Here is a 24502-nt window from a genome sequence, read left to right as displayed (position 1 = left end):
GACGACCGCTACCACCATCCGCACCATTGGGGATTCGGCTTGCCTGCTCCCTCCGCATGCTCCCATCCGTGCTCCCGCTTCATCCTACGGCTGTCTTTTTTCTTTTTTCCTTTCTAATCTAATCATCTCTCCCCTGATTTTAAGGGGTGGGGCCGGGACTTATTTTGTTCCAATCAAATCAAGCCACGTACGCGGGAGCACGGATGGGCGCACGCGCGGGGAACAGGCAAGTCTCGTCCCACCATTGGAGGCCAATGCCGGGCCCCACATTCCACGACGGCTTCAGCTTCGGCATATACACTACTGGAATCGTCCTATACACCGAGTGCCACGGACACTTGGCAAAGAGCCAAAAATCGCCGGCAACATTTTTGCCGAGGGTTGCACTCGGCAAAAGCCACCCGGCGTACAACTCTCAGGCAAACAGGAATTGCTGAGAGCTAGGACACGGACACTCGGCAAAGAGTTTGCCGAGAGCCAAACAGTATCACCCCACAATATAAAGTGACTTCATGTCGGCTGGTTCACTCAGCTCTTTGCCGAGAGTGGCTCTCGGAAAAACCGCCACAGCCAACCGCTAGCGCATGCCACTTTGCCGAGAGTGGCTCTCGGCAAAACCGCCATAGCCATCTGCCAGCGCATGCCTCTTTGCCGAGAGCCGCTCTCGGCAAAGATCCGTTCCCAGACCACTTTCTATTGCTTCCCCCCCCCCCCCCCCCCCCGTTTCCCTGCTGCAAAAATACATATACAATACACACACATGCATTTCAAGTCTCAATGTCTAATAACAAACTCACATAACCATTATATAAAATAGTTCACACAAACTTCTTTTGAAATCACAAGTAGCTCTTTAGTACAAATGCCTACTTACTAAACAATAAAGTGGTCAATGCATTTCTACATGCGACCACATGATAAAAGCAACACCACAATTATCACAAACTGAAGAAGAATTATCAAGTCCTTCCATCCACTGAACCCGATAAGCCATTTCAGGCTAGCACATCCACTGAACCCACTAATTCAGATTTTCGCTTCTAGTTAAGCACATACTAATTGTAATGATACTCTGCCTTCTCTCTGCTATTGAACGAGTCGTGGGAGCTGCCTTCGTAGTAAATCACTTGTTCGTTGCATTCAGACCATGAATCGTAGACTCCTGGACATACATCTACCTCTGTACACCGCATACCACTTCATCTACAAAGATAGAGAAAAAAGGCAGAGAAGCAATGCAAGGTTAAAAATAGCACATGATACATAATCCACATAAGCGTTCATCACTCATACAATCAAAAGCATCGCCAAAGGCAATCTAAGTAGTCCATATCAGCACCTACATGACTATATCACTAAATCAACGCCAAACTATTTAGGTGGACTACTCGGAGGTGTAGTCTGTGAAACCGGTGATCGTGGAGTCAGAGCACGCCGGGGCATCCCCCACAATGGAGGATCAAGCGTCATCGGGAATGTACATCGGTGGACTCAATGGCATCGAGTCGTCACACTCCTTACGTGGTGGGGCCTTCTTCTCCTTAGCTGGCGGATTCTTCTTGGCCAGATCCTCAAAATACTTTATTAGGATCAGTTGCGAGTGCTTCTCAATGAGCGCCACCAAGCGGTCCTCGGCGAGCTTCTCCTTGACTGCGGAGTCGACACTAATGGAAGATGCGTCGTCGGAGGAAGCCATAGCCGCGAAATTGAGGTGCTAACACCTTTCATCACACAATGAAAAATAGCATAAGAATCAAACATCAAAGATTACTTCTAAGCAAATTAATCATGATGGACACTATCTCACGGATATTTTGACTTTCAGTGTTGGTCGAGCTGGGCGAGTCCATCGTGCGTGAAAAATGTATATCACAGGACGAACTCGCACAGATCGACCGCCATCGGCAAAAGACGGTTTTCTTTCTCCAAGAACAACTCTCATATCTTTGACGTATATATGGTGGAACTCTTCCTGGATGAAAACGCCGTATATGCCTAACTTGAACCGGACGCAGACTTGCGTGCTTGGCCTCCGCCTCCAGCGCAGCCGCTCGTAGTGGTCGTCGCCGAGGGTGAACACGTGGCAGTCCTACTGGACGCGCCTGCCCTTGGAATCGGGGCGGGTGACGACGCGGAGCACCTTGCGCTCGCCGAGCATGCACCAGACCCCCATATCGCAGTAGTAGTAGCCGCGTGGATGTTTATCGAGGTTGTCGGAGGGCAGGGTGGAGATGGCGCGAGTCTCGGGGTCGATCACGCAGATGATGCCGTTCTTGGCCCGGAAGAGGTACATCAGGCACTAGTAGAAAAATGGCCTAATGTGAAGCCCATTAGCCCCAGTTTGTAATTGAACCGGCACTAATGTGACCATTAGTGCCGGTTCGAACGGCTAGGCGGGCGACGCTCATTAGTACCGTTCGTGGCGAACCTTTAGTACCAGTGAAGGAAATATGCCCTAGAGGCAATAATAAAGTTGTTATTTATATTTCCTTATATCATGATAAATGTTTATTATTCATGCTAGAATTGTATTAACTGGAAACTTAGTATATGTGTGAATACATAGACAAACCAAGTGTCACTAGTATACCTCTACTTGACTAGCTCGTTAATCAAAGATGGTTAAGTTTCCTAACCATAGACATGAGTTGTCATTTGATTAACGGGATCACATCATTAGAGAATGATGTGATTGACATGACCCATCCGTTAGCTTAGCACGATGATCGTTTAGTTTGTTGCTTTTGCTTTCTTCATGACTTATACATGTTCCTCTGACTATGAGATTATGCAACTCCCGAATACTGGAGGAACACTTAGTGTGCTATCAAACGTCACAACGTAACTGGGTGATTATAAAGATGCTCTACAGGTGTCTCTGATGGTGTTTGTTGAGTTGGCATAGATCAAGATTTGGATTTGTAACTCCGATTGCCGGAGAGGTATCTCTGGGCCCTCTTGGTAATGCACATCACTGTATGGAACGAGTAAAGAGACTTGCCGGTAATGAGATTGAACTAGGTATTGAGATACCGACGATCGAATCTCGGGCAAGTAACATACCGATGACAAAGGGAACAACGCATGTTGTTATGCGGTTTGACCGATAAAGATCTTCGTAGAATATGTGGGAGCCAATATGAGTATCCAGGTTCCGCTATTGGTTATTGACCGGAGATGAGTCTCGGTCATGTCTACATAGTTCTCGAACCCGTAGGGTCCGCACGCTTAACGTTCGATGACGATCGGTATTATGAATTTATGTGTTTTGATGTACCGAAGGTTGTTCGGAGTCCCGGATGTAATCACGACGAGGAGTCTCAAAATGGTCGAGACATAAAGATCGATATATTGGAAGGCTATGTTTGGACACCGGAATGGTTCCGGATGAGTTCGGGCATTTTCCGAAGTACCGGGAGGTTACCGGAACCCCCCGGGGAGTCAACGGGCCTTATTGGGCCTTAGTGGAAGATAGGAGGAGGCGGCCAGGTGGAGGGCGCGCCCCCAAGCCCAATCCGAATTGGGGTGGGGGGACGGCCCCCCTTTCCTTCTCTCCTTCGCCCTCTTCCTTCTTCTCTACTCCAACTAGGGAAGGGGGGAACCTACTCCTACTAGGAGTAGGAATCCCCCTTGGGGCGCGCCATAGAGAGGGCCGGCCCACCCCTCCTCCACTCCTTTATACACGGGGGAGGGGGGCACCCCATAGACACACAAGTTGACAGTTGTCTTAGCCGTGTGCGGTGCCCCCCTCCACAGATTTCCACCTCGGTCATATCGTTGTAGTGTTTAGGCGAAGCCCTGCATCGGTAACTTCATCATCACCGTCATCACGCCATTGTGTTGACGAAACTCTCCCTCGGCCTCAGCTGGATCAAGAGTACGAGGGACGTCACCGAGCTGAACGTGTGCAGACTGCGGATGTGCCATATGTTCGGTACTTGATCGGTTGGGTCACGAAGACGTTCGACTACATCAACCGCGTTATTTAACGCTTCCGCTTTCGGTCTATGAGGGTACGTGGACACACTCTCCCGCTCGTTCCTATGCATCACCTAGATGGATCTTGCATGTGCGTAGGATTTTTTTGAAATTACTGCGTTCCCCAACAGTGGCATCCGAGCCAGGTCTATGCGTAGATGTTATATGCACGAGTAGAACACAAAGAGTTGTGGGCGATAATAGTCATACTGCTTACCAGCATGTCATACTTTGATTCGGCGGTATTGTTGGATGAAGCGGCTCAGACCGACATTACGCGTACGCTTACGCGAGACTGGTTCTACCGACGTGCTTCGCACACAGGTGGCTAGTGGGTGCCTGTTTCTCCAACTTTAGTTGAATCGAGCGTGACTACGCCTGGTCCTTGTTGAATGTTAAAACAGCACACTTGACGAAAAATCGTTGTGGTTTTGATGCGTAGGTAAGAACGGTTCTTGCTAAGCCCGTAGCAGCCACGTAAAACTTGCAACAACAAGTAGAGGACGTCTAACTTGTTTTTGCATGGCATGTTGTGATGTGATATGGTCAAGACGTGATGATATAAATTGTTGTATGAGATGATCATGTTTTCTAACAGAGTTATCGGCAACTGGCAAGAGCCATATGGTTGCCGCTTTATTGCATGCAATGCAATCGCCATGTAACTGCTTTACTTTATCACTAAGCAGTAGCGATAGTCGTGGTAGCAATAGTTGGTGAGACGGCAACGATGCTTCGATGGAGATCAAGGTGTCAAGACGGTGACGATAGTGATCATGACGGTGCTTTGGAGATGGAGATCAAAGGCACAAGATGATGATGGCCATATCATATCACTTATATTGATTGCATGTGATGTATACCCTTTATGCATCTTATTTTGCTTAGTTCGGCGGTAGCATTATAAGATGATCTCTCACTAAATTTCAAGGTACAAGTGTTCTCCCTGAGTATGCACCGTTGCTACAGTTCATCGTGCCGAGACACCACGTGATGATCGGGTGTGATAAGCTTTACGTTCACATATAACGGGTGCAAGCCAGTTTTGGACGTGTAGAATACTCGGGTTAAACTTGACGAGCCTAGCATATGCAGATATGGCCTCGGAACAGTGAGACCGAAAGGTCGAGCGTGAATCATATAGTAGATATGATCAACATAGTGATGTTCACCATTGAAAACTACTCCATCTCACGTGATGATCGGACATGGTTTAGTTGATTTGGATCACGTGATCACTTAGATGATTAGAGGGATGTCTATCTAAGTGGGAGTTCTTAAGTAATATGATTAATTGAACTTTAATTTATCATGAACTTAGTACCTGATAGTATTTTGCATGTCTATGTTGTTGTAGATCAATGGCCCGTGCTACTGTTCCTTTGAATTTTAATGCATTCCTAGAGAAAGCTAAGTTGAAAAATGATGGTAGCAATTACACGGACTGGGTCCGTAACTTGAGGATTATCCTCATTGTTGCACAGAAGAATTACGTCCTGAAAGCACCGCTAGGTGCCAAACCCACTGCAGGAGCAACACCAGATGTTATGAACGTCTGGCAGAGCAAAGCTGACGACTACTCGATAGTTCAGTGTGCCATGCTTTACGACTTAGTACCGGGATTTCAACGACGTTTTGAACGTCATGGAGCATATGAGATGTTCCAGGAGTTGAAGTTAATATTTCAAACAAATGCCCGGATTGAGAGATATGAAGTCTCCAATAAGTTCTACAACTGTAAAATGGAGGAGAATAGTTCTATCAGTGAACATATACTCAAAATGTCTGGGTATCATAATCACTTGACTCAGCTGGGAGTTAATCTTCCAGTTGATAGTGTCATTGACAGAGTTCTTCAATCACTGCCACCAAGCTACAAAAGCTTCATGATGAACTATAATATGCAAGGGATGGATAAGACAATTCCCGAACTCTTCGCGATGCTAAAGGCTGCAGAGGTAGAAATCAAGAAGGAGCATCAAGTGTTGATTGTCAACAAGACCACCAGTTTCAAGAAAAAGGGTAAAGGGAAGAAGGGGAACTTCAAGAAGAATGGCAAGCAAGTTGCTGCTCAAGTGAAGAAGCCCAAGTCTGGACCTAAGCCTGAGACTGAGTGCTTCTACTGCAAAGGGACTGGTCACTGGAAGCGGAACTGCCCCAAGTATTTGGCGGATAAGAAGGATGGCAAAGTGAACAAAGGTATATGTGATATACATGTTATTGATGTGTACCTTACTAATGCTCGCAATAGTGCCTATGTATTTGATACTTGTTCTGTTGCTAATATTTGCAACTCGAAATAGGGACTACGGATTAAGCGAAGATTGGCTAAGGATGAGGTGACGATGCGCGTGGGAAATGGTTCCAAAGTCGATGTGATCGCCGTCGGCACGCTACCTCTACATCTACCTTCGGGATTAGTTTTAGACCTGAATAATTGTTATTTGGTGCCAGCGTTAAGCATGAACATTATGTCTGGATCTTGTTTGATGCGAGACGGTTAGTCATTTAAATATGAGAATAATGGTTGTTCTATTTATATGAGTAATATCTTTTTGGTCATGCACCCTTGAGGAGTGGTCTATTTTTGTTGAGTCTCGATAGTAGTGATACACATATTCATAATATTGAAGCCAAAAGATGCAAAATTGATAATGATAGTGCAACTTATTTGTGGCACTGCCGTTTGGGTCATATTGGTGTAAAGCGCATGAAGAAACTCCATATCGATGGACTTTTGGAATCACTTGATTATGAATCACTTGGTACTTGCGAACCATGCCTCATGGCAAAATGACTAAAACTCCGTTCTCTGGAACAATGGAGCGAGCAACAGACTTATTGGGAATAATACATACTGATGTATGCGGTCCAATGAACATTGAAGCTTGCAGCGGGTATCGTTATGTTCCGACCTTCACAGATGATTTAAGCAGATATGGGTATATCTACTTGATGAAACATAAGTCTGAAACATTTGAAAAGTTCAAAGAATTTTAGAGTGAAGTGGAAAATCATCGTAACAAGAAAATAAAGTTTCTGTGATCTGATCGTGGTGGAGAATATTTGAGTTACGAGTTTGGTCTTCATTTGAAACAACACAGAATAGTTTCGCAACTCATGCCACCCGGAACACCACAGCGTAATGGTGTGTCCGAATGTCATAACCGCACTTTATTAGATATGGTGCGATCTATGATGTTTCTTATTAATTTACCGCTATCATTTTAGGGTTATGCTTTAGAGACGGCTGCATTCACGTTAAATAAGGCACCATCTAAATCCGTTGAGACGACACCTTATGAACTGTGGTTTGGCAAGAAACCCAAGTTGTCGTTTCTTAAAGTTTGGGGCTGCGATGCTTATGTGAAAAAGCTTCAACCTGATAAGCTCGAACCCAAATCGGAGAAATGTGTCTTCATAGGATACCCAAAAAAGACGGTTGGGTACACCTTCTATCACAGATCCGAAGGCAAGATATTCGTTGCTAGGAATGGATCCTTTCTAGAGAAGGAGTTTCTCTCGAAAGAAGTGAGTGGGAGGAAAGTAGAACTTGATGAGGTAATTGTACCTGCTCCCTTATTGTAAAGTTGTTCATCACAGAAATTAGTTCCTGTGACTCCTACACCAATTAGTGAGGAAGCTAATGATGATAATCATGTAACTTCAGATCAAGTTACTACCGAACCTCGTAGGTCAACCAGAGTAAGATCCGCACCAGAGTGGTACAGTCCTGTTCTGGAGGTCATGTTACTTGACCATGACAAACCTACAAACTATGAGGAAGCGATGATGAGCCTAGATTCCGCGAAATGGCTTGAGGCCATGAAATATGAGATGGGATCCATGTATGAGAACACAGTGTGGACTTTGGTTGACTTGCCCGATGATCGGCAACCATAGAGAATAAATGGATCTTCAAGAAGAAGACTGACACTGACGGTAATGTTACTGTCTACAAAGCTCGACTTGTTGCGAAAGGTTTTCAACAAGTTCAAGGAGTTGACTACGATGAGACCTTCTCACCCGTAGCGATGCTTAAGTCCGTCCGAATCATGTTAGCAATTGCCGAATTTTATGATTATGATGTTTGCCAATCCGATGTAAAAACTGCGTTCTGATACGTCTCCAACATATCTATAATTTTTGATTGTTCCATGCTATTATATTATCTGTTTTGGATGTTTAATGGGCATTATCATACACTTTTATATTATTTTTGGGACTAACCTACTAACCAGAGGCCCAGTACAAATTGCTGTTTTTGCCTATTTTAGTGTTTCGCAGAAAAGGAATATCAAACGGAATCCAAACGGAATGAAATCTTCGGGAGAGTGATTTTTTAACAACCGCAATCCAGGAGACTTGGAGTGGACGTCAAGAAAGAAACGAGGAGGCCACGAGGCAGGAGGGCGCGCCCGGGGGGGTAGGCGCACCCCCACCTTCATGGGCCCCTCGTGGCTCCCCTGACCGACTTCTTTCGCCTATATATACTCATATACCCCGAAAACATCCGAGAGCACCACGAAACCCTATTTCCACCGCCGCAACCTTCTGTACCCGTGAGATCCCATCTTGGGGCCTTTTCCGGCGCTCCGCCGGAGGGGGAATCAATCACGGAGGGCTTCTACATCAACACCATAGCCTCTCCGATGATGTGTGAGTAGTTTATCACAGACCTTCGGGTCCATAGTTATTAGCTAGATGGCTTCTTCTCTCTCTTTGGATCTCAATACAAAGTTCTCCTCGATTCTCTTGGAGATCTATTTGATGTAATTCTTTTTGCGGTGTGTTTGTCGAGATCCGATGAATTGTGGGTTTATGATCAAGATTATCTATGAACAATATTTGAATCTCCTCTGAATTCTCTTATGTATGATTTGTTATCTTTGCAAGTCTCTTTGAATTATCAGATTGGTTTGGCCTACTAGATTGATCTTTCTTGCAATGGGAGAAGTTCTTAGCTTTGGGTTGAATCTTGCGGTGTCCTTTCCCAGTGACAGCAGGGGCAGCAAGGCACGCATTGTATTGTTGCCATCGAGGATAAAAATATGGGGTTTATATCATATTGCTTGAGTTTATCCCTCTACATCATGCGATCTTGCCTAATGCGTCATTCTGTTCTTCTGAACTTATTACTCTAGATGCATGCTGGATAGCGGTTGATGTGTGGAGTAATAGTAGTAGATGCAGAATCGTTTCGGTCTACTTGTCGCGGACGTGATGCCTATATACATGATCATGCCTAGATATTATCATAATTATGCACTTTTCTATCAATTGCTCGACAGTAATTTGTTCACCCACCGTAATACTTATGCTATCTTGAGAGAAGCCACTAGTGAAACCTATGGCCCCCGGGTCTATTTTCCATCATATAAGTTTCCGATCTATTTTATTTTGCAATCTTTACTTTCAATCTATATCATAAAAAATACCAAAAATATTTATCTCATTATCTCTATCAGATCTCACTTTTGCAAGTGGCCGTGAAGGGATTGACAACCCCTTTATCGCGTTGGTTGCAAGGTTCTTATTTGTTTGTGTAGGTACGAGGCGATTTGCGTGTATCCTCCTACTGGATTGATACCTTGGTTCTCAAAATCTATGGTAAATACTTATGCTACTTTGCTGCATCACCCTTTCATCTTCAAGGGGAAACCAACGCAGTGCTCAAGAGGTAGCAAGAAGGATTTCTGGCACCGTTGCCGGGGAGGCTTATGATACGTCTCCAACATATCTATAATTTTTGATTGCTCCATGCTATATTATATTCTGTTTTGGACATTATTGGGCTTTATTATACACTTTGATATTATTTTTGGGACTAACCTATTAACCGAAGGCCCAGCCCAGAATTGTTGTTTTTTTGCCTATTTCAGAGTTTCGCTAAAAAAGAATATCAAACGGAGTCCAAACGGAATGAAACCTTTGGGAACGTGATTTTTGGAACGAACATGATCCAGAGGACTTGGACCCTATGTCAAGAAAGCTACCTGGAAGCCACGAGGTAGGGGGGCGCGCCTACCCCCCCATGCGCGCCCTCCACCCTCATGGGCCCCATGTTGCTCCACCGACGTACTCCTTCCTCCTATATATACCTACGTACCCCAAACGATCAGAAACGGAGCCAAAAACCTAATTCCACCGCCGCAACCTTCTGTACCCGTGAGATCCCATCTTGGGGCCTGTTCCGGAGCTCCGCCGGAGGGGCCATCGATCGGAGGGCTTCTACATCAACACCATAGCCTCTCCGATGAAGTGTGAGTAGTTTACCTCAGACCTTCGGGTCCATAGTTATTAGCTAGATGGCTTCTTCTCTCTTTTTGGATCTCAATACAATGTTCTCTCCCTCTCTCGTGGAGATCTATTCGATGTAATCTTCTTTTGCGGTGTGTTTGTTGAGACCGATGAATTGTGGGTTTATGATCAAGTTTATCTATGAACAATATTTGAATCTTCTCTGAATTCTTTTATGTATGATTGGTTATCTTTGCAAGTCTCTTCGAATTATCAGTTTGGTTTGGCCTACTAGATTGATCTTTCTTGCAATGGGAGAAGTGCTTGGCTTTGGGTTCAATCTTGCGGTGTCCTTTCCCAGTGACAGTAGGGGCAGCAAGGCACGTATTGTATTGTTGCCATCGAGGATAACAAGATGGGGTTTATATCATATTGCATGAGTTTATTCCTCTACATCATGTCATCTTGCTTAAAGTGTTACTCTGTTCTTATGAACTTAATACTCTAGATGCATGCTGGATAGCGGTCGATGTGTGGAGTAATATTAGTAGATGCAGGCAGGAGTCGGTCTACTTGTCTCGGACGTGATGCCTATATACATGATCATACCTAGATATTTTCATAACTATGCTCAATTCTGTCAATTGCTCAACAGTAATTTGTTCACCCACCGTAAATACTTATGCTCTTGAGAGAAGCCACTAGTGAAACCTATGGCCCCCGGGTCTATTTTCCATCATATTCATCTTCGAACACTTAGCTATTTCCGTTGCCTTTTATTTTTCTTTTATTTTACTTTGCATATTTATCACAAAAATACCAAAAATATTATCTTATCATATCTATCAGATCCCACTCTCGTAAGTGACCGTGTAGGGATTGACAACCCCTTATCGCGTTGGTTGCGAGGATTTATTTGTTTGTGTAGGTGCGAGGGACTCGTTGTAGCCTCCTACTGGATTGATACCTTGGTTCTCAAAAACTGAGGGAAATACTTACGCTACTTTGCCGCATCACCCTTTCCTCTTCAAGGGAAAACCAACGCAGTGCTCAAGAGGTAGCAAGAAGGATTTCTGGCACCGTTGCCGGGGAGGCTTATGCAAGGTCAAGTCAGGATTTGGACTCCCGACAACGAGCCATTTCTAGCGCCGTTGCCGGGGAGGTCTACGCAAAAGTCAACATACCAAGTACCCATCACAAACCCTTATCTCCCGCATTACATTATTTGCCATTTGCCTCTCGTTTTCCTCTCCCCCACTTCACCCTTGCCGTTTTATTCGCCCTCTCTTTTCCATTCGCCTCTTTTTCGCTTGCTTCTTGTTTGCCTGTGTGTTGGATTGCTTGTTTGTCATGATGGCTCAAGATAATACCAAATTATGTGACTTTACCAATACCAACAATAATGATTTCCTTAGCACTCCGATAGCTCCTCTTACCGATACTGAATCTTGTGAAATCAACGCTACTTTGTTGAATCTTGTCATGAAAGATCAATTCGCCGGCCTTCCTAGTGAAGATGCCGCTACTCATCTAAATAGCTTCGTTGATTTGTGTGATATGCAAAAGAAGAAAGATGTAGACAATGATATTGTTAAATTGAAGCTATTTCCTTTTTCGCTTAGAGATCGTGCTAAAGCTTGGTTTTCCTCTTTTCCTAAAAATAGTATTGATTCTTGGAATAAGTGCAAAGATGCTTTTATCTCTAAGTATTTTCCTCCCGCTAAGATCATCTCTCTTAGAAACGACATTATGAATTTTAAGCAACTTGATCATGAACATGTTGCACAAGCTTGGGAGAGGATGAAATTAATGATACGTAATTGCCCTACTCATGGTTTGAATTTGTGGATGATTATACAAAATTTTTATGCCGGATTGAACTTTGCTTTTAGAAATCTGTTAGATTCGGCCACGGGAGGCACTATTATGGAAATCACTTTAGGAGAAGCTACTAAACTCCTAGATAATATTATGGTTAATTATTCTCAATGGCACACTGAAAGATCTACTAATAAAAAGTGCGTGCGATAGAAGAAATTAATGTTTTGAGTGGAAAGATGGATGAACTTATGAAATTATTTGCTGCTAAGAGTGTTTCTTCTGATCCTAATGATATGCCTTTGTGTACTTTGATTGAGAATAATAATGAATCTTTGGATGTGAATTTTGTTGGTAGGAATAATTTTGGTAACAACGCGTATAGAGGAAACTTTAATCCTAGGCCTTATCCTAGTAACTCCTCTAATTATTATGGTAATTCCTACAACAATTCTTCTGGATATTTTAATAAGATGCTTTTTGAATTTGAGACTAGTGTTAAAGAATTTATGAATTCGCAAAACAATTTCAATGCTTTGCTTGAAGAAAAATTACTTAAAGTTGATGAATTGGCTAGGAACGTTGATAGAATTTCTCTTGATGTTGATTCTTTGAAATTTAGATCCATTCCTCCTAAGCATGATATCAATGAGTCTCTCAAAGCCATGAGAATTTCCATTGATGAGTGCAAAGAAAGAACCACTAGGATGCGTGCTAAGAAAGATTGTTTTGTGAAAGCGTGTTCTTCTAATTTCTATGAAAATAAAGACGAAGATCTAAAAGTTATTGATGTGTCCCCTATTAAATCCTTGTTTTGCAATATGAATCTTGATAATGAAGGGACTGAATATGATCCACCTTTACCTAGAAGGCGTTCCAGAAATTCGGAGTTTTTAGATCTTGATGCTAAAATTGATAAAAGTGGGATCGAAAACAAAACATTAGACGTTAATGAACCTACTATTTTGGATTTCAAGGAATTTAATTATGATAATTGCTCTTTGATAGATTGTATTTCCTTGTTGCATTCCGTGCTAAATTCTCCTCAAGCTTATAGTCAAATTAAAGCTTTTACCAAACATATCGTTGAAGCTTTGATGCAATCTTATGAAGAAAAACTTGAGTTGGAAGTTTCTATCCCTAGAAAACTCTATGATGAGTGGGAACCTACTATTAAAATTAAAATGAAAAATAATGAATTCTATGCTTTGTGTGATTTGGGTGCTAGTGTTTCCACGACTCCAAAGACTTTGTGCGATTTATTAGGTTTCCGTGATTTTGATGATTGCTCTTTAAACTTGCACCTTGTGGATTCCACTATTAAGAAACCTATGGGAAGAATTAATGATGTTCTTATTGTTGCAAATAGGAACTATGTGCCTGTTGATTTTATTGTTCTTGATATAGATTGCATCCTTCATGTCCTATTATTCTTGGTAGACCTTTCCTTAGAACGATTGGTGCAATTATTGATATGAAGGAAGGGAATATTAGATTCCAATTTCCATTAAAGAAAGGCATGGAACACTTCTATAGAAAGAAATTTAAATTACCTTATGAATCTATTATGAGAGCCACTTATGGATTGCCTACCAAAGATGGCAATACCTAGATCTATTCTTGCTTCTATGCCTAGCTAGGGGCGTTAAACGATAGCGCTTGTTGGGAGGCAACCCAATTTTATTTTTTAGTTTTTTTTGCTTTTTGCTTCTGTTTAGGAATAAATCTTTGATCTAGCCTATGGTTAGATGTGTTTTTATATTTTAATTAGTGTTTGTGCCAAGTTAAACCTATAGGATCTTCTTGGATGATAGTTATTTGATCTTGCAGAAAATTCCAGAAACTTTCTGTCCACGAAAATAATTGTTAAAAATCACCAAGACGTGATAAAATATTGATTCCAATTGCTGCTGATCAATAAACAAATTGTCTAGGTCTTCCTATTTTGTCTGATGTTTTGGAGTTCCAGAAGTTTTCGTTAGTTACAGATTACTACAGACTGTTCTGTTTTTGACAGATTCTGTTTTTCGTGTGTTGTTTGCTTATTTTGATGAATATATGGCTAGTAAAATAGTTTATAAACCATAGAGAAGTTGGAATACAGTAGTTTTAACACCAATATAAATAAAGAATGAGTTCATTACAGTAACTTGAAGTGGTCTTTTGTTTTCTTTCGCTAACGGAGCTCACGAGATTTTCTGCTGAGTTTTGTGTTGTGAAGTTTTCAAGTTTTAGGTGAAAGATTTGATGGATTATGGAACAAGGAGTGGCAAGAGCCTAAGCATGGGGATGCCCATGGCACCCCCAAGATAATCTAAGGACACCTAAAAGCCAAAGCTTGGGGATGCCCCGGAGGGCATCCCCTCTTTCGTCTACTTCCATCGGTAACTTTACTTGGAGCTATATTTTTATTCACCACATGATATGTGTTTTGCTTGGAGCGTCTTGTATGATTTGAGTCTTTGCTTTTTAGTTTACCACAATCATCTTTTCTGTACACACCTTTTGAGAGAGACACACATGATTCGGAAATTATTAGAATACTCTATGTGCTTCAGTTATATCTTTTGAGTTATATAGTTTTTGCTCGAGTACTTCAGTTATATCTTTCAGAGCACGGTGGTGAATTTATTTTATAGAAACTATAGATCTCTTATGCTTCACTTAGATTATTTTGAGAGTCTCAAATAGCATGGTAATTTTCTTAAATAATCATAATATGCTAGGTATTCAAGATTAGTAAAAACTTTCTTATGAGTGTTTTGAATACTAAGAGAAGTTTGATGCTTGATGATTGTTTTGAGGCATGGAGGTAGTGATATTAAAGTCGTGCTAGTTGAGTAGTTGTGAATTTGAGAAATACTTGTGTTGAAGTTTGCAATTCCCATAGCATGCACGTATGGTAAACGTTATGTAACAAATTTGAAACATGAGGTGTTCTTTGATTGTCCTCCTTATGAGTGGCGGTCGGGGACGAGCGATGGTCTTTTCCTACCAATCTATCCCCCTAGGAGCATGCGCGTAGTGCTTGGTTTTGATGACTTGTAGATTTTTGCAATAAGTATGTGAGTTATTTAGGACTAATGTTGAGTCCATGGATTATACACACTCTCACCTTTCCATCATTGCTAGCCTCTTCGGTACCGTGCACTGCCCTTTCTCACATCAAGAGTTGGTGCAAACTTCGCCGGTGCATCCAAACCCCGTGATATGATACGCTCTTTCACACATAAACCTCCTTATATCTTCCTCAAAACAGCCACCATACCTACCTATTATGGCATTTCCATAGCCATTCTGAGATATATTGCCATGCAACTTTCCACCATTCCGTTTATATGACACGCTCATCATTGTCATATTGCTTTGCATAATCATGTAGTTGACATAGTATTTGTGGAAAAGCCACCGTTCATAATTCTTTCATACATGTCACTCTTGGTTCATTGCATATCCCGGTACACCACCGGAGGCATTCATATAGAGTAATACTTTGTTCTAGTATCGAGTTGTAATCATTTAGTTGTAAATAAATAGAAGTGTGATGATCATCATTTTCTAGAGCATTGTCCGAAGTGAGGAATAAAAAAGAGAGAGAGAGAGAAAGGCCATAAAAAAAGAGAAAGCCCAAAAAAATGAGAGAAAAATAGAGAAGTGACAATGTTACTATCCTTTTACCACACTTGTGCTTCAAAGTAGCACCATAGTCTTCATGATAGAGAGTCTCTTGTTTTGTCACTTTCATATACTAGTGGGAATTTTTCATTATAGAACTTGGCTTGTATATTCCAACAATGGGCCTCCTCAAGTGCCCTAGGTCTTCGTGAGCAAGCAAGTTGGATGCACACCCACTTAGTTTCTTTTGTTGAGCTTTCATATATTTATAACTCTAGTGCATCCGTTGCATGGCAATCCCTACTTCTTGCATTAACATCAATCGATGGGCATCTCCATAGCTCATTGATTAGCCTCGTTGATGTGAGACTTTCTTCCACATAACCCCCATCATCATATTCTATTCCACCCATAGTGCTATATCCATGGCTCGCGCTCATGTATTGCGTGAAGGTTGAAAAAGTTTGAGATTACTAAAGTATGAAACAATTGCTTGGCTTGTCATCGGGGTTGTGCATGATGAGAGCATTCTTGTGTGATGAAAATGGAGCATGACTAAACTATATGATTTTGTAGGGATGAACTTTCTTTGGCAATGTTATTTTGAGAGGACATAATTGTTTAGTTAGTATGCTCGAAGTATTATTATTTTTATGTCAACATTGAACTTTTATCTTGAATCTTTCGGATCTGAATATTCATACCACAATTAAGAAGAAGTACATTGAAATTATGCCAAGTAGCATTCCACATCAAAAATTCTGTTTTTATCATTTACCTACTCGAGGACGAGCAAGAATTAAGCTTGGGGATGCTTGATACGTCTCCAACGTATATATAATTTTTGATTGCTCCATGCTATATTATATTCTGTCTTGGACATTATTGGGCTTTATTATACACTTTTATATTATTTTTGGGACTAACCTATTAACCGGAGGCCCAGCCCAGAATTGCTGTTTTTTGCCTATTTCAGAGTTTCGCAGAAAAAGAATATCAAACGGAGTCCAAATGGAATGAAATCTTCGGGAACGTGATTTTCGGAACGAACATGATCCAGAGGACTTGGACCCTACGTCAAGAAAGCTACCAGGAAGCCACGAGGTAGGGGGGCGCGCCTACCCCCCCAGGCGCGCCCTCCACCCTCGTGGGCCCCACGTTGCTCCATCGACGTACTCGTTCCTCCTATATATACCTACGTACCCCCAAACAATCAGAAACGGAGCCAAAAACCTAATTCCACCGCCGCAACCTTCTGTACCCGTGAGATCCCATCTTGGGGCCTGTTCCGGAGCTCCACCGGAGGGGGCATCGATCGGAGGGCTTCTACATCAACACCATAGCCTCTCCGATGAAGTGTGAGTAGTTTACCTCAGACCTTCGGGTCCATAGTTATTAGCTAGATGGCTTCTTCTCTCTTTTTGGATCTCAATACAATGTTCTCCCCCTCTCTCGTGGAGATCTATTCGATGTAATCTTCTTTTGCGGTGTGTCTGTTGAGACTGATGAATTGTGGGTTTATGATCAAGTTTATCTATGAACAATATTTGAATCTTCTCTGAATTCTTTTATATATGATTAGTTATCTTTGCAAGTCTCTTCGAATTATCAGTTTGGTTTGGCCTACTAGATTGATCTTTCTTGCAATGGGAGAAGTGCTTGGCTTTGGGTTCAATCTTGCGGTGTCCTTTCCCAGTGACAGTAGGGGCAGCAAGGCACGTATTGTATTGTTGCCATCGAGGATAACAAGATGGGGTTTATATCATATTGCATGAGTTTATCCCTCTACATCATGTCATCTTGCTTAAAGTGTTACTCTGTTCTTATGAACTTAATACTCTAGATGCATGCTGGATAGCGGTCGATGTGTGGAGTAATAGTAGTAGATGCAGGCAGGAGTCGGTCTACTTGTCTCGGACGTGATGCCTATATACATGATCATACCTAGATATTCTCATAACTATGCTCAATTCTGTCAATTGCTCAACAGTAATTTGTTCACCCACCGTAAATACTTATGCTCTTGAGAGAAGCCACTAGTGAAACCTATGACCCCCGGGTCTATTTTCCGTCATATTAATCTTCCAACACTTAGCTATTTCCGTTGCCTTCTATTTTGCTTTTATTTTACTTTGCATCTTCATCACAAAAATACCAAAAATATTATCTTATCATATCTATCAAATCTCACTCTCGTAAGTGATCGTGTAGGGATTGACAACCCCTTATCGCGTTGGTTGCGAGGATTTATTTGTTTGTGTAGGTGCGAGGGACTTGTGTGTAGCCTCCTACTGGATTGATACTTTGGTTCTCAAAAACTTAGGGAAATACTTACGCTACTTTGCTGCATCACCCTTTCCTTTTCAAGGGAAAACCAACGCAGTGCTCAAGAGGTAGCAGCTTACGCCAAGTCAAGTCAAGATTTGATCTCCCGCTAACGTGCGATTTCTGGCGCCGTTGCCGGGGAGATCTACGCACAAGTGAAGACATACCAAGTACCCATCACAAACTCTTATCCCTCGCATTACATTATTTTCCCTTTGCCTCTCATTTTCCTCTCCCCCACTTCACCTTTGCCATTTTATTCGCCCTCCTTCCATTCAATCTTGTGTTACCGTGTGCCTTCTTTTTGCTTGCTAAAAGTTTATGGATCCTCATACCCTTGCTAATCTTTTTAAGAGCTCCAATTATGATGAACCAATTTCTAGTGATTTGAGTGCACTAGATTATCTTTATGAGGTTTTGCTTGAAATTCGTGAATCTGAAAATTGTGATGAAGAAATTTATAAAGAGATTCACGATAGCTCCTTGAATAAAAAGCATAATTGCAATGATTTTACTATAAATTCTCTTGATGTCAATTGTGCTAATAATATTCAAAACCCTAAGCTTGGGGATGCTAGTTTTGCTATGTCTACTACTTGTTGCAATGATCATGATTGGGGTGATTCTTCTTATGATCTTGAAAATTTATTTAAGCCCCATGATGAATATGAGATTGATAATAGTGTTTGCAATAATATTGAAAGTGGGTTTGGAAGAGTGTCAACTTTAGATCCCACATATTTGGAGAATGTTCAATCTTATGGTATTTTTGATAAAAGTGGGTTTGGAGAGGTCATGACTTTAGTTAATGTTAATCCCACTATTTTGGAAGAGTGTCAACTTCGCATGCATGTGGATCGTGTTGAAAATATTTTATGTGATAGCTATTTTGTTGAATTTTCCTATGATCCCACATGTAATTATTATGAGAGAGGAAAATATGGTTGTAGAAATTTTCATGTTACTAAATTACCTCTCGTTATGTTGAGATTGCAATTGTTTCTTTCCTCTTCCTTGCATATGCTAGTTTTTGCTTGCTATGATAATTTGTTTGCCTATAAGATGCCTATGCATAGGAAGTATGTTAGACTTAGATGTGTTTGTCACATGCTACATGATGCTCTCTTTGTGTTTCAATTGTTATATTTCGTGTGAGCATCGTTGAAATCTTATGCCTAGCTAGGGGCGTTAAACGATAGCGCTTGTTGGGAGGCAACCCAATTTTATTTTTGTTTCTGTTTAGTAATAAATATTTCATCTAGCCTCTGGTTAGATGTGGTTTTATGTTTTAATCAGTGTTTGTGCCAAGTAAAACCTATAGGATCTTCTTGGATAATAATTATATGATCTTGCTGAAAAAGACAGGAACTTTCTGCTTACGAATTTTTTTGTTAAAAATCACCAGAAAGTGATAAAATACTGATTCCAATTGCAGTAGAGCAATAAAAAAATTATTTAGGTCTTCCTATTTTGGCAGAAATTGAGTTCCAGAAAGTTTGCGTTTGATACAGATTACTACAGACTGTTCTGTTTTTGACAGATTCTGTTTTTCGTGTGTTGTTTGCTTATTTTGATGAATCTATGGCTAGTATCGGGGGGTATGAACCATAGAGAAGTTGGAATACAGTAGGTTTAACACCAATATAAATAAAGAATGAGTTCATTACAGTACCTTGAAGTGGTGGTTTGTTTTCTTTCGCTAACGGAGCTCATGAGATTTTCTGTTGAGTTTTGTGTTGTGAAGTTTTCATGTTTTGGGTAAAGATTTGATGTATTATGGAATAAGGAGTGGCAAGAGCCTAAGCTTGGGGATGCCCAAGGCACCCCAAGGTAAAATTTAAGGACAACCAAAATCCTAAGCTTGGGGATGCCCCGGAAGGCATCCCCTCTTTCGTCTTCGTCCCTCGGTAACTTTACTTGATGCTATATTTTTATTCACCACATGATATGTGTTTTGCTTGGAGCGTCTTGTATGATTTGAGTCTTTGCTTTTTAGTTTACCACAATCATCCTTGCTGTACACACCTTTTGGGAGAGACACACATGAATCGGAATTTATTAGAATACTCTATGTGCTTCACTTATATCTTTTGAGATAGATAATTTTGCTCTAGTACTTCACTTATATCTTTTAGAGCACGGTGGTGGTTTTATTTCATAGAAATCATTGATCTCTCATGCTTCACTTATATTATTTTGATAGTCCTTTAGAACAGCATGGTAATTTGGTTTGGCTATAAAATTAGTCCTAATATGATAGGCATCCAAGATTGGTATAATAAAAACTTTCATAAAAAGTGCATTGAATACTATGAGAAGTTTGATACTTGATGATTGTTTTGAGATATGAAGATGGTAATATTAGAGTCGTGCTAGTTGAGTAGTTGTGAATTTGAGAAATACTTGTGTTGAAGTTTGCAAGTCCCGTAGAATGCACGTATGGTAACCGTTGTTTGACAAATTTGAAACATGAGGTGTTCTTTGATTGTCATCCTTATGTGTGGCGGTAGGGGACGAGCGATGGTCTTTTCCTACCAATCTAACCCCCTAGGAGCCTGCGCGTAATGCTTGGTTTTTGATGACTTGTAGATTTTTGCAATAAGTATGTGAGTTCTTTATGACTAATGTTGAGTCCATGGATTATACGCACTCTCACCTTTCCATCATTGCTAGTCTCTTCGGTACCGTGCATTGCCCTTTCTCACCTTGAGAGTTGGTGCAAACTTCACCGGTGCATCCAAACCCCGTGATACGATATGCTCTATCACACATAAACCTCCTTATATCTTCCTCAAAACAGCCACCATCCCTACCTATTATGGCATTTCCATAGCCATTCGGAGATATATTGCCATGCAACTTTCCACCGTTACGTTTATTATGACACGCTTCATCATTGTCATATTGCCTTGCATGATCATGTAGTTGACATCGTATTTGTGGCAAAGCCACCATGCATAATTTATCATACATGTCACTCTTGATCCATTGCCCATCCCGGTACACCGCCGGAGGCATTCATATAGAGTCATATTTTGTTCTAGTATCGAGTTGTAATCATTGAGTTGTAAATAAATATAAGTGTGATGATCATCATTAATAGAGCATTGTCCCAAAAAAAGAGTGTTGGTGTGGAAAGACACCTATGGGATCACAAGGATCCCTACTACGGTTGCCGGGGCGCAGGGTTGCGAGAAGAGCAGGATTAGTAACCAGCACGAGGATCGTTTACCCAGGTTCGGGCCGCGAGGATGCGTAAAACCCTAGTCCTGCTTTGGTGGGTGTATTTCAGAGAGTTCTTGAGCTCTCGAACTAGCTATGGTGAGTGCGTGGTTCGAAAGAGCGGAATCCTTCTCCAGTACGCCATGGGCCTCCTTTTATAGTCGAAAGGGGCTGCCACAGTGGCTTACAGGAGGTGGAAAGGCGCACAGTATTGCAAGCTTATCGCTCGTATTACAGGACAAGGCGCATTTAATGCGTAGCTGAGGTGTCCTCTTGCTTTATTGGGGACGGGAGCGAGGCCCGTCCCGTCCGTCGCTGCTCCTCCTCGCTCTGACACTCGCCCTGGCCATTGGTGCATGCGGTGCCATGTAGGCAGGTAGGCAGCTGAGGTGGCGCGGTGGTAGGGTCTTCACGAAGATCTGCATGCCGCCACGCAGGTGTACGTCGAGTTGGCCTGGAAGCTGCATGTTGCCACGCAGGCGCCTGCCCAGCTGGTTGGGCTGGCAGCTGCATGCGAACGGCGGCGGAGACTTGGTTGGCGTGGGCCTGGTAGTGGCCCTGCTGGCGTCCTTGGTGAGGGCCTTGCCGGGGCGCGCTGCCGTCCCCGGCAAGGATCTTGCCGAGGGTCTGGTGGGTTTCCTCGGCAAGGATCTTGCCGAGGGTCGTCGTCTTCTAATCCTCATCTCATCTTCAGTGTTCCTTGTCTTCACAAAGATCTGCATGCCACCATGGAGGTGCCTTCCGAGCCCTGGCCCAACGTGGTCGATGATGTTGGAGACCATGGGCTCAAGGGTGGCTCGCTTTGTGGGGGTGGGGCGAGCTGCCCCGGCAAGGATCTTGCCGGGGCTGCCGAGGCTGCCCCCGGCAAGGGTCTTGCCGGGGGAGAACCTGCTTCGTCCCTCTGCTCTTTGTGGTCTTTGGCTTCGGTTTTACCTCGGTGTACCTCCCCTGTTCTGCTTGGTGCGACCGTGGGCGCGACTCCGACTGTCCGTGCACAGGTAAAAGGGTACAAAGGTGCGCCCCTTGTTTTATACACCGGCAAAGAGAAAAAGAAGAAAGGCCAAATAAAAAACAGGAAGGCCCAAAAAAAGAGAAAAGAAATAAAAAGGGACAATGCTACTATCCTTTTTTTTCACACTTGTGCTTCAAAGGAGCACCACGATCTTTATGATAGAGAGTCTCTTGTTTTGTCATTTTCATATACCAGTGGGAATTTTTCATTATAGAACTTGGCTTGTATATTCCAACAATGGGCTTCCTCAAATGCCCTAGGTCTTCGTGAGCAAGCAAGTTGGATGCACACCCACTTAGTTTCTTTTGTTGAGCTTTCATACATTTATAGCTCTAGTGCATCCGTTGCATGGCAATCCCTACTCCTTGGATTGACATCAATTGATGGGCATCTCCCTAGCCCGTTGATTAGCTGCGTCAATGTGAGACTTTCTTCTTCTTTGTCTTCTCCACATAACACCCACCATTATACTCTATTCCACCCGTAGTGCTATATCCATGGCTCACGCTCATGTATTACATGAAGTTTGAAAAAGTTTGATATTACTAAAGTATGAAACAATTGCTTGGCTTGTCATCGGGGTTGTGCATGATGAGAGAATTCTTGTGTGACGAAAATGGAGCATGGCCAAACTATATGATTTTGTAGGGATGAACTTACCTTGGCCATGTTATTTTGAGAAGACATAATTGCTTAGTTAGTATGCTTGAAGTATTATTATTTTTATGTCAACATTAAACTTTTATCTTGAATCTTTCGGATCTGAACATTCATGCCACAATAAAGAAAATTACATTGAAAATTATGTTAGGTAGCATTCAACATCAAAAATTCTGTTTTTATCATTTACCTACTCGAGGACGAGCATGAATTAAGCTTGGGGATGCTTGATACGTCCCCAACGTATCTATAATTTTTGATTGTTCCATGCTATTATATTATCTGTTTTGGATGTTTAATGGGCTTTATCATACAGTTTTCTATTATTTTTGGGACTAACCTACTAACCAAAGGCCCAGTGCAAATTGCTGTTTTTTCTGCCTATTTCAGTGTTCCGCAGAAAAGGAATATCAACCGGAATCCAAACGGAATAAAACCTTCGGGAGAGTGATTTTTGGAACAAACGCAATTCAGGAGACTTGGAGTGGACGTCAAGAAATAAACGAGGAGGCCACGAGGCAGGAGGGCGCACCCAGGGGGTAGGCGCGCCCCCACCCTCGTGGCTCCCCTGACCGACTTCTTTCGCCTATATATACTCATATACCCCGAAAACATCCGAGAGCACCACGAAACCCTATTTCCACCGCCGCAACCTTCTGTACCCGTGAGATCCCATCTTGGGGCCTTTTTCGGCGCTCCGCCGGAGGGAGAATCAATCACGGACGGCTTCTACATCAACACCATAGCCTCTCCGATGATGTGTGAGTAGTTTATCACAGACCTTCGGGTCCATAGTTATTAGCTAGATGGCTTCTTCTCTCTCTTTGGATCTTAATACAAAGTTCTCCTCGATTCTCTTGGAGATCTATTTGATATAATTCTTTTTGTGGTGTGTTTGTCTAGATCCGATGAATTGTGGGTTTATGATCAAGATTATCTATGAACAATGTTTGAATCTCCTCTGAATTCTTTTATGTATGATTTGTTATCTTTGCAAGTCTCTTCGAATTATCAGTTTGGTTTGGCCTACTAGATTGATCTTTCTTGCAATGGGAGCAGTGCTTAGCTTTGGGTTCAATGTTGCAGTGTCCTTTCCCAGTGACAGGAGGGGCAGCAAGGCACGCATTGTATTGTTGCCATCGAGGATAAAAAGATGGGGTTTATATCATATTGCTTCAGTTTATCCCTCTACATCACACTACTAGGGAAAAGCCTAGCAGCAGCGCGGGTTTTAGGCCTATCAGTAGCGCGGGGACCGACGCTACTAATAAGGCGCTATAGCTAACCCATAGCAGTAGCGCGTGCGTGCCCGCGCTACTGCTATACAAGTGTACCAGCAGCGTGCTGCGCGGAAGCTCCCTACTGCTAATATGTCTAGCGCGCTTTGGCCGTACGCGCTACTGCTACAGTCACACTGCTGCTAACTTTCCTCCACTCGCTACTGCTAATTTTAGTTGTTTTTGATTTTTTTTCTGCATATTTGTTTTGTATTTGAACAGGCTTTATACAAGATTCTTTAGCACATACAAATGTCATCATCATACACATACAAATGGCTGCGAGACCACAAATGTAATCATAGCATATACATACAAATAGTCTCATCATAATCATCATCCAACACAAAGTGGT

Source organism: Triticum aestivum, chromosome 7D (genome assembly GCF_018294505.1).
Source record: "Triticum aestivum cultivar Chinese Spring chromosome 7D, IWGSC CS RefSeq v2.1, whole genome shotgun sequence".
Taxonomy (NCBI): domain Eukaryota; kingdom Viridiplantae; phylum Streptophyta; class Magnoliopsida; order Poales; family Poaceae; genus Triticum; species Triticum aestivum.
Note: the sequence above shows the minus strand (reverse complement) of the source record.